We start from the raw sequence: 11,025 nt of genomic DNA on the forward strand, positions 1-11,025 counted from the left end.
GCTTGGAAAAAGATGATCTTTAAGGTCCCTTCCAACTCATACCATTCTGGGATTCTGTGATTCTTTAATTCTATGATTCTATGATTTTATAAGTAGGGCAACCGGGGTAGATGGTGAAGGAGGTCCCCCATCATGTAGCATGTTTATGTGGCAGGTAGGATGCAAGATCACAAGAGGAAGACAGGTTTTATTACAGAAGCATCATTTGAGGAGCAATAGGGATATTTCAGTAGGGTGCTACAACATGCCGGCGTTGCTTTTTTGGAAGACAAGGATGGGAATTTGGGGGTGAGAAAAAAATATCTTCTTAATGACATAGTTCCAAAACTCTAGGCATGTGCTCCCTAGAAAGGTACAAAGAATCAACAGAGCAGAGCACCTAAGTGCAGCAATCAATTTGCTACAACAATTGTTTACTCAGAAATCAACTTTAAAAACACTATAATCAGTGCAGGGAAATTTCCCACAGTTCACGGAGAGGGCCTTTGAGGGGAACTTCATTAATTTCATAGCGGGATAGCTTTAACATTGTTATGAATAATTTAATTGCTATTTCATTAATAGTTTTACAGTTAGTCCAATTAATAATACCAGAGAAGAGAAAGAAACATACTGGTTTCTAAACTCAGCTTTCAGTAAGAACATATAGAAATGGGGATCTCCCGTTTGGTATCATTATTTCTGGAGATATGTCTGTGTTTATAGAACATATTCCTATTTATGTGACTTGCATGGCAAGCTAAAGACTTGGCTGGGTTTTGCCAGTTAATGTTTTAGAAAATTCTTGGACTACATTTGTTGTGTGTCCATGCTTGAAATGTTACTGTGGTGAGTGCTTTCTCCACGAAAGCTGGGACTTTCAGGAGTTTATAATGTGGCTGAGAAGCCTCTGCTGAAGATAAAACTTCAGAGGGAAGAGTGACTTAATTTTTGAATTGTTTTTGTTTTTATTTTTTAATGATGCACTCTGATTGTTTGAAGATGGTTTTGGTTTTGTGGTTGTTTCCCCTAAGACAGTTTGTAACTAGAAACTTTGATGGCAGCTTGAGCTACTGCCGAGGGACATTTAAAGGAGTTTTAAATCTGCTTGTATGGTTTCACCTCTACATACACAAAATCATAGAAATGTTTAGGTTGGAAAAGACCTCAAAGTTCATGGAGTCCAGCTGTTAACCCAACACTGCATAGTCTACCACTGCACCGTGTCCCAGTCCAGAGTATCTTGAAGCCATGAGATTTATCCTTCTTGGATGGGTAAACTTGGCTGGACTCATTGTTAGTCATCCGTTGTCCATATAGATGGCTTAGCAGGTGACATCTTATTTCTGGTTACATCCTGAATTAATACCCTAACAAGATAATGGTGTTGGCTGGGGATTGCAGGTGAAGGTCTTAACACTGGTTGATGTTAAAATACCAGGCAAGACATCACTAACATGAAGTCATTTTAGTCAAAAGGTAAAGGAATATCATGGATCACAAAGGGCCCATGGTCTGAGGTCTTTTCCAGCCTGACTGATTCTGTGACTCTGTGCATCAGTCTTCAGCAGCAAGTGCTCCAGCCATGCTGCCCAAGTTGAGAAAGGCAACTGCAGGGACTGAGGGAACAAAGACTGAGCCCATTGCAGGAGAGGATTAGGTTTGTGGCCATCTAAGGAACCTGAAACCACACAAGTCCATGGGACCCAATGTGATCAATTCACAGGTCCTGAGGGAGCTGCAGAAGTTGCTAAGCCACTATCCATCATTTTTGAAAAATTGTGGCAGTCAGGTGAAGCCCCCAATGACTGGAAAAAGGGCAATATAACCCCCATTTTTAAAAATGGGAAAGTGGAATACCCAAAGAACCACAGACCAGTCAGTGTCACTGCTGTGCCAGGCAAGATCATGGAGCAGATTCTCCTGGAAACTAGGCTAAGGCACATGGAAAACAAGGAGTTGATTGGTAACAGCCAACATGGATTTGTAAAGGGCAAATCGTGGCTGAAAAATTTGGTGACCTTCTATGATGTGGCTACAGCATTGGTGGATAGGAGCAGAGCAACTGACACTGTCTGCCTGGACTTATGCAAAGCATTTGTCACTGTATTGCACACAGTTCTGGTGTCCTCAACAGAAGAAGGACATGGAACTGTTGGGGGAAGTTCAGAGGAGGCCACGAAGCTGATAAGAGAACTGGAGCACCTTCTCTATGAAGACAGGCTGAGAAAGTTGAGGCTGTTCAGCTTGGAGAAGAGAAGGTTGTGTGGTGACCTCATAGCACCTTCCAGTACCTGAAGGGGCTACAGTGCAGCCAGAGAGGGGCTCTGTTGTGAACTGTAGTGATAGGTCAAGGAGCAATTTGTATAAATTGAAAAAGGGAAATTTAGATTTACTAATAGGAAGAAATTTTTACTCAGGGAGGTTGTGGACTTGGAAGAGACAATCCTGAGAATCTTCTGGCAAGTCATGCCAGTCAGTGTTAAACCATCCCCAAGCAATGCTTTACTTCTAATCCTCATTTGTCTCATTAGAGAATTCAGTCACTGGAATTTGTTAATCCTTTTTTTAACACATTAAATAGATATCCTTGAAAGGAAATCTTATAGTTTAGGCACTTACTGGTTGCAATTGATTAGACATTTTCTTTCTCTCTGAGTTTAGCTGGCTTTTCTTATTTGCTTTTTTATTTGCTTTTTTATTTTTTTATACTATCAGGTTTTCCAGACCTTTAATCATTCCTGTAATGCCTTTCACAATGTTTGCTGAGTTGATTAGGCAGGGTGTGTATCGTGCCAGCTACCTGGAAACTAGGTGAAATCCTGCCTGTTTCCAAGTCAATAGAAATCTCTGTGACTGAAGTTTGTGTCTTAAAATTTACCCTGAAAACAGGCTATCACCTCCCAAGGCAAATCTCAGGGTTATTATTTTTAAAGTTGAAAAATGGACACCTGACTATGTAGGTAAACATTTGCTGTATAAGAGGGGGTGGTGTGGCTCTGCTTTGAGCTCAAGTTATATTGTTCCCAAGGTTGTACTCAAACTACAAATCATACAGATTTCTGTACTATGAGGGCTGTGCAGCCACAAAACAGTCACCCAGAAAGGTTGCACAATCTTCATGCTTGGAGGTTTTTAAGACTTGGGTAGAGAAATCTGTAGCTGAGCAAAAGCAGCATTCAGGCTGAGGACTGGACCAGCACACTCCAAAGATCCCTTCCAGCCAACTTTGGGTAATTCAGTGATTAGACATCACTAGGTACTACCTGTTCCGTGGTCACGACAATGTCTCTGCTGAATCCTTTCATTAGGCAATACTGGGGCAATCTTTGGACCAAATTTACTACTGAATGGATTGTTACAAACAATAATGATGAGGTATAACTTACCCTATGTGACTTTGGGGTTATGCTGGATAAACTTCCAGCAGCTTACAAGTGGAGAGAATTAGTTAATCAGGCTGTAGTTATGTTATTAGCTGGAGGCACAATACCAGTGTCACCAGTACAGGATTGAGCTTTTTCTGGAGCTGAGGCTCTTGCATTCAGCTTACCAGAGCATCTGGCTGTCTCAGATTTGTTTTGTCATAACCAGAAATCATTGCTCAGGACCACTGAGAGAATATCAGTAGATTCCTAGGCTATATTAGCAAAATGAAGATTCTTGTTGCAGGCTTTGTGCAGGACTGTGTTTTTTTATGCATGCACAGAGAAGCTGTGTCAGTCTGTAATCACCCACTTCAGAAAGTCATTTGAGAACTGAAATCCTGGTGAACTCAAAGGGACACCTGAAAGTCTCCTCTTTTATTACCCCATATTATAGTCAGTGTTTGAAAGGCACACAGGACGAAGGGTGAATTAGCAGGTAGGGCTGATTTCTTCTCAGCAGTTTTCCTTTTCTCCCCTCTCCTGCTCTTCTGGAGTTAATGCTGTGGAAGTAGGTGTTCCTGTGCTCCTCACTGCCACTCTCGCTGCTCAGCATGCTGTTGCCTGTCTCTCAGCTAATTGATTTTCATACTTGAAGGAGTTTTTGTGAGTCAGCAAAATGTTTTTTGCCTTGTTTTCATACTTTCTTCCCTGGAACCAAAGTTGAATTTAGTTATCTTTTTTCTCTCCCTATTATTTTTCCTTCTTTTCCCCCCTCCTTCTGGCTTTCTAGCATTATTGTAGCTAACCTGCAGGACTAGTTTCTGAGGGAGCTTCCTAGTGTCACTGCTCTCTTGATTTGATGTGACCAAGCATACAGCACCAAGGGGTGCTGGAGAGGAGCCAGGAAAGATCAGGCTCTGGATGGAAAGTTGCCAGGCAGTAGGGCCTGCTAAGGCATAGAGGAGGTGGCTGTAAAGGGCTGATTACTCTAAAGGCACCATCATCCTTCTTTAAACTATCCATCTCTGTCCCTTTTTAAGAGTCTGTGCCGCATCTCTAGTCCGTTTGCAGGCATGTGTGCACGTGTGATGGATTCTGCACCACCCTGCTCACTGAAGTCAACAAGGAGCATTGCCTCTATGAGGGTGTTCAGACAATGTCCCAAGAGGTGTTTGCTGGAGACAGATCATGTGGAGAAGAGTATGTTGCCTACAGTATTTCAGTTGGTCAGCTTTGGTTTACCTGTCCCATCATCCCTCAAGTTCAATCAGCTTAAGAGGTTCTTCTGCTCTGTTGTTTCCAGCTGAGGTTTCAGGTTCTCATGGACCTTTTTTTTTTTTTTGGTTGTTTTCCTATTCTCTTTTGGTCATTATATTTGATTCTATCTTTAACAGAGCCAGGACCCCTTAAGTAATACCACTGCAGATCTCCCTGTGGCTCTGCATTTCTGCCTTCATTCCATCTTGCAGCCTTCACCCAGGCTAGCTTGGACTGGAAGAAACCTTAAAATTCATCCAGTTCCAACCCTTTACCATGGGTAGGGACACCTTCCACTAGACCAGGTTGCTTCAAGTCCCATCCAGCCTGGCCTGGGACACCTCTGGGTATGGAGAGTCCACAAACTTAGTCCACAACTAAGGCAACATCTCTTAGTTTCCTTCCAGTTGTTGTATTAATCCTTTGTTATGGCAGTCATTTATTTTGGCATAGAATCAGACTATTTAGTGAAATTAGAAAAGTTCAGATTTACTGATTTTCATCTCTCACCCTCTCCAACAAAAAACAACCCAAAGCCAGGAACCTTATAGAAAAAACCTGTCAGTTACATTGCCATAATTTACTTCTGATAAAGCATATTTTGTATGGTCTCCCCATCTCCCTGTGCTGCCATACTTTCAGTTACACTTGCCTTCAAGTGGTGTTCAAAAGTCTTGTGTACTTTTGTACTCAGCTTAACTTGCTGATAGCTGTCTGGATCTTTCCCCCCCTTCTTCCTACATACAAAAAAGCATTACATGTGTTGACTTTCAGCCAGATGGTACCACTCCCACCATCCCATCTGAACATGTTGTCTCTTGAGTAGCTTTCACCTCCCATATGACAGTTTCCATACCTTCACCACCAGCCCTGTTGTTCTCAATTATTCATTTTCACCATGTGTAACTATTGTACTTTGTGTGAGTAAAATTATATTTTCACCTCTGATTCTCTGGAGAAGGCAGTGAACAGAAGTGAGGGGTGGGGCTGCCTGTGGCTTCTCCTTTTTGGGGGTTATATTTAGTTTTTTCTTGAATTTCAGCTCTTTGCATAATAATTTAACTTTTTTTTTCCCCTGTTGTTCTCTTTTTAGTCATGTTGCTGAAAGACTTTCTGCTTAGCTGAGTTGATCTTGACAGACAGGGTGAGACTTCCAGCAGTGCTCAGAGGCTCTTCTGCCCCTTCTGCTGCTCTAAACATCATTTTCTTTCCAGAGCCATCAGCTGTCTGTCCAGGTGTCCTGATCACCCCTAATGCTCATCTCAGGTTTTACAGGTTTGACAAGGAGGAAGCTTGTCAAACCTGTTATTTTCTTACTATCCAATATTCCTAAAGTGAGGTTTGAAATCCTTTTCTTGTTCACATGGATCAACAGCCCAGCTGCTTTCTTTCACACTCTTTTTTCCATCCAAATTCCTGTGTTCTCTGTTGACACTTTGCTAGCTGACCAGACTATTTTGAGGAGAACGTATCTCGTATGTCTGATACCGGTGGACATCAGCATACACTGGCACATGGAAAGGTCTTTTAGAAACATACAAATGCTGGTAACAGAGAGTGTGGAGTATTTAGGGGGTTTTTGTCTCTTTTTTTGTCTGGCTTTGGCATAAGGGAGGAGCTTCGAGAGGCAGCCAGACTAACCTGACAGTTTTGTTGTGTTGTTTTGCTGTTGGTTTTTTGAGTTATTTTGGGTAGGATTTTCTTGTGTTCCTTTTTTTTTTCTTTTTTTTTTGATCTTGGGCTTTCTATCTCAGCCTGAGAGAGGTCTGGTGATACTATACTGCTAAGATTTAGTTTCGCCATTCAGGCATTCATTTTCTGTGTCACTTGTGCCCTTTTATATTTTTCCCTTTTAACTAGACAAAGCAGAAACATCTTGCCTCTAATCTTTTCCCCCCATCTGTGTTGTTAGCCTGTAAGGAATGACAAAAGGAAATGCCCAGTGGAATGAAGTAGAATTAATTGTCTACCTGAACAGCTGTTTCATCACAATTAGTTGCACGGTAGAAGGCAGTTTCAGGTTGACTTTGCTTCATGGATGGATGGGAAGCAAAGCTCTCAGCTGTCAGCCAAACTAGGGTGGTGAGTCCCTTCAAGAAGCAAGAAGGTGAGATCCTTGCTTCCTTAAAGCCATTGGTAAACTCTTTCCTGCTTAAGCCTTGTCGTGGCCCATCACTGGAAGTGTTCAAGACCAGGTAGGATGGAGTTTTGAGCAACCTGATCTAGTGGTAGGTGTCCCTGCCCATGACAGGGGGGTTGGGACTAAATGATCAATAAGGTCCCTTCCTTAGGGAAGGTTGCCCAGGGAAGAAGTGGCTCTCCCCTAGGAGAGCTCTGGACAACCACACAGTGTTCTGCAGTATCACAGAATCACTGAATCTTTGGAGAGGGAAGTAACCCACGAGGATGGGTCAACTCTTGAACCTGCACAGGACATCCCCAACAATCACACCATGTGCCTGTTCTTCTAAATCAAGGCTCTGTCCATTTGTCCATTTGCACTGTCTTTGGTCAGGATCTCTTCAGTTGGTCTTTGCATGGTTTTCCTAATTTTTGTGAGTCTTTGCTCTCCATGGCAGCAATGTTCCTGGTGGTTGTCCTAACCTTGCTCTCCTTCACATGTTTTAGCAAGTGACTTGCCCTTTTGCTTACTTCCATCCTCAGCCAAAGAAGGGAAGGATGTCCATGTCCTGATGTGTCGAAGAGGCAGCTCTTTTACTTGGAGTGGCTCCAAACCACTGGGGGACTCTTGACTCCCTCATTATTAAGGACAATGACTTGATTCTTTGTGATGAAACACTGTTTAGGTAGTGAACACATCCCAATATGTCCTCCTTCCTGGAAGACACACCTGGATGCTTCAGACCATCTGTGAAGAATCATTCTATAGAGAGCTCTGATGCTTTTTAAAGATGCTTTATAAATCCATGACTAACATCCTCACCCAGAGCCATATTGACTGAATCACTTCTGCTCCCTTTGAAAGAGGGAAGATTCATTCCTTCCTGATCTCTGAATGAACCAAACTCATCTTTTGCCAACATCTTTGTGGGTTTTATGCTCCTCTTTGCAGTTAAGCAGCCTTTTGAGAGTGAACTCTTTGAAATGGGATGTGTTTGTAGGTTGTTCCAGGCACATACCTGTATTTTCATAGAAAGAAAGCTTTGAATAGTGACACAAACAAGCCTGTTAGGGCCACATTTTTAGAATGAGATGTGATGTATGAATAGTAAAGTCTTCCTGGAATTGTTCTTATGTTGGTTTAATAAAAGGTGTTGAAGGTATTGATAGCCAAGAAGGTTAAAACCTGTTCACCAGCTGTATTATAGAATGCCTCTGTGGTGACTCCTGGAAGACACTGGGTTTACACGGTATTTCTAGACACCCTCAGAGTTTTCAGTTCCCCTAAAAGTTAAAAGGAGCTGCCCATGTTGCTAACCAAAACTGTTGTTCCTCAAACCAGACCACTGCAGCATTTCTGAGAACTAAAGAACATCCAGTTTGCTTTATCCAGCTCCCTGGTTATGAATCATATCCAATATCTAGCCTTGCAGGATGCTCATGGGATCATTTCCTGAAGGTTTTGTGTATGTGACATGTGTACACAGCTCCCAGGCAATGAGAGAGGTCTAGGGAATGATTGAGAATGTGAAATTGGAGTGAATTGGAGATGCAGTGGAGAGCAGACAGGACTAGGTGGGGACACTCTGTGGTTGCCATGGGCAAGAATCAGAACTGGATGGACAGAGGCTTTACAGTCTCTTATGAGCCTTCAACTGCAATAGGGGCCATTTCTCCTGTGCACAGCAGTCAAGAGGTGGCTGCTCAGGAGATGACTTGGTGCTGGATGAGCAGCAGTTCAGGACAGTATTAACAGGTTACATGCATGTTCTCCTGAAGCCAAGAACCTTTTCTGAACAGTGGTGTTTCAAAGCTGATATATCTTGAAAAAATACCACAACCTGTGAACAAATCAGAGCACTCAGTAGTTTTTCACTCAGCTTCTCTATAGGGATCATGCCAGGTACCATCTCACATCTGCTCTTGGAGTATGCTGGGGAGCCATGGGGCTGTCTGGAGGGGAATCATTCTGTTTAGCTGAGCCCAAGTCTGTGGCTTTTGTCTCATTTAACTTTAGATATTTGCAGGGTAGACAACCTCCTCTTAGCCAGTTGCCTCATGCTCCCTAGATGAAGCAGTAGAGGGTAAGTTTCCTCTTACCTATTTTAGTCAGTTCCTTTTGTTTGGTGTGATATGCCTGAAAGTGACTGCTTCTCTCTGCAGGTGAGGAAGTACCATCAGTGTGAAGTAGACAGATGTAGATATTTACATTACAGACACGTAATTTCTGCCCATGGATCCCCAAATCATGTTTCTGAGTCGTGGAGGTCAGGCCGTTCTGGATCTACATTTCTTTTGTATTTCTGCTGTTTCTGGAATTGGCTGAGCAGATGCTTTGGAGGTGAATTTCATCCAGAAGGTTTGGTCAGTTTAATGGGTAAATTCTGAACAGAGTTTTCCTCAACCAGACTCTGCTTCTTAGACCCAAAGGTAAAAGGAAATTTAAAGCAGTCAATGACCAGTAGTTCAGGGAAAACTGCAAATGACTTTGCTGCCCTCCAATTTCTACAGAAGTCAGGTACTGAGGTCCACTTCTTTCCTTCCTTTGCTACCCCTGTGTACTCTTGGGATAACCACTGTTGTTGCTCTCTTTTTTCCTCAACCGTAAGAGGGATATTATAGCACTTTGCTCTTTACTCCTAATTGCAGATCTGAGCACCACTGATCCCAGTCTAGCAGTGTTCCTCTATTTCTGCGGTAGCCTGAGTTCAGATCCTTAGTCTGAGCTTCCTGACTACCTACTCCAGATGATAATTTAAAGTAAGGAGCAAAATGTGCTTACACAGTCATCAGAGCTATCTCCTACTAACTTCTGAGGAGTTACTCAAGTGCTGCCCCTCATTTAGTTGCTGTGTGTCATGACTCCAGTGCCATGGTGTCACTTCTTCCTTAAGACCCTAGTTCAGCTCTGTTTCTCAGGAGAGGTATATACAATCTTGTCACTAAGGAGTTAAGCAACGCAGCTGCTCAACTTCCCTTTCCTTCTGGTTCTCCAAGCTCTTTGCAAAACACTACATATTTCCTTGATCTTCCAACCCCTCCCACAGAAAGGGGACAATCAGTGTAAATGAAGCCTCTGTGCCTCCAAGCTGCTGGATTGGTTTGGCCAAGTTGCCTTTGTTTGACAGGGCCTGCTTGGATGAGCTGGAAAAAGACATCTGCTTTCCTTGTCAAATGATAGATCTGTTACTGGCATGATTATGTTTGACAGAAGCATAAAAAAGAGTGGTTTGAACAGCAAAGTGAGAGTCAGGATACTTGGGCATTTGCCTGGACCTCTCTTATTTGGAAAAGTCTCCCATCCCTCAGCTTTAACTCTCAGTTTATGTCTGTATTACCGATACCTAACATTTGCTTGCTCATCCTGTCTTAATGTATTAGTAACAAGATTTTGGATTCTTAGACAAAGATCCTTCAGAAGATAAAATAATTATGATACTCCATGAAAATCGGGGTGGTTTTTTTCTTTCCTCAAGACCACCAGAGCTTTTGCAGCTTTCAAATTTGACAGTCTTACGGTTGGAAATTGTGTTACCTGTAAGTATAGATAAAAATCCTGTGCTGGTGCCTTCCTTTGGTCCACTTTCTTTGCTCATTCTTGCACTTTTACACGGTGGTTTTTTGGCTCACTCAGAGGGTTTTTAGGAATAAAGCTGTATTTTGCTAAGGATGTTTGCTCTCTTTGCTCATTCTTGCACTTTTACACAGTGATTTTTTGGCTCACTCATAGGGTTTTTAGAAATAAAGCTGTATTTTGCTAAGGATGTTCAGAAGGAAGAATCTAAAAAGAATCTGAAAATCTAGTTTTATAACAGAGCTGAATGAAGTTATGAAAGAAATCAAAGCCAAGGTTCTTGTGTAAGAAGTTCCTTCAGGCCTGTGTTCCTACAAATAATGAGTATTGGTGAAAGTTCCTGGTCTGAAATTGTGAGCTCTTCTAACAGCTAGCCAGAAGTAGCTCCTGCAGGTTATACTACTGATGCTTAAAATAAGACCTGCCAGCTAAAGTCTTTAATTTCCTTTGTGCTTCACATGAAAAAGGGTTAAATAAACCCATCTCTGCCTGGAGCAGTGACTGAAGTCATGTTACAGAAACCACAGGAAGGCAACTGATGCTCTTGTCTTAGACCGTTACTGTCTTCACAGAAGCTATGGGAAGGTAGTAATGGTATGTGAAATTTTCACTCAGATAACTAGAAGGTGATCCTATGTGTCACTACTATGTAGGCTATGGGAGCTGAACAGAAATGGGTGAGGAATGTGATTTCATCATCTATGATAAGCTTTTCAATCCCACTCT

Source organism: Acanthisitta chloris, unplaced genomic scaffold (genome assembly GCF_000695815.1).
Source record: "Acanthisitta chloris isolate BGI_N310 unplaced genomic scaffold, ASM69581v1 scaffold10784, whole genome shotgun sequence".
Taxonomy (NCBI): Eukaryota; Metazoa; Chordata; class Aves; order Passeriformes; family Acanthisittidae; genus Acanthisitta; species Acanthisitta chloris.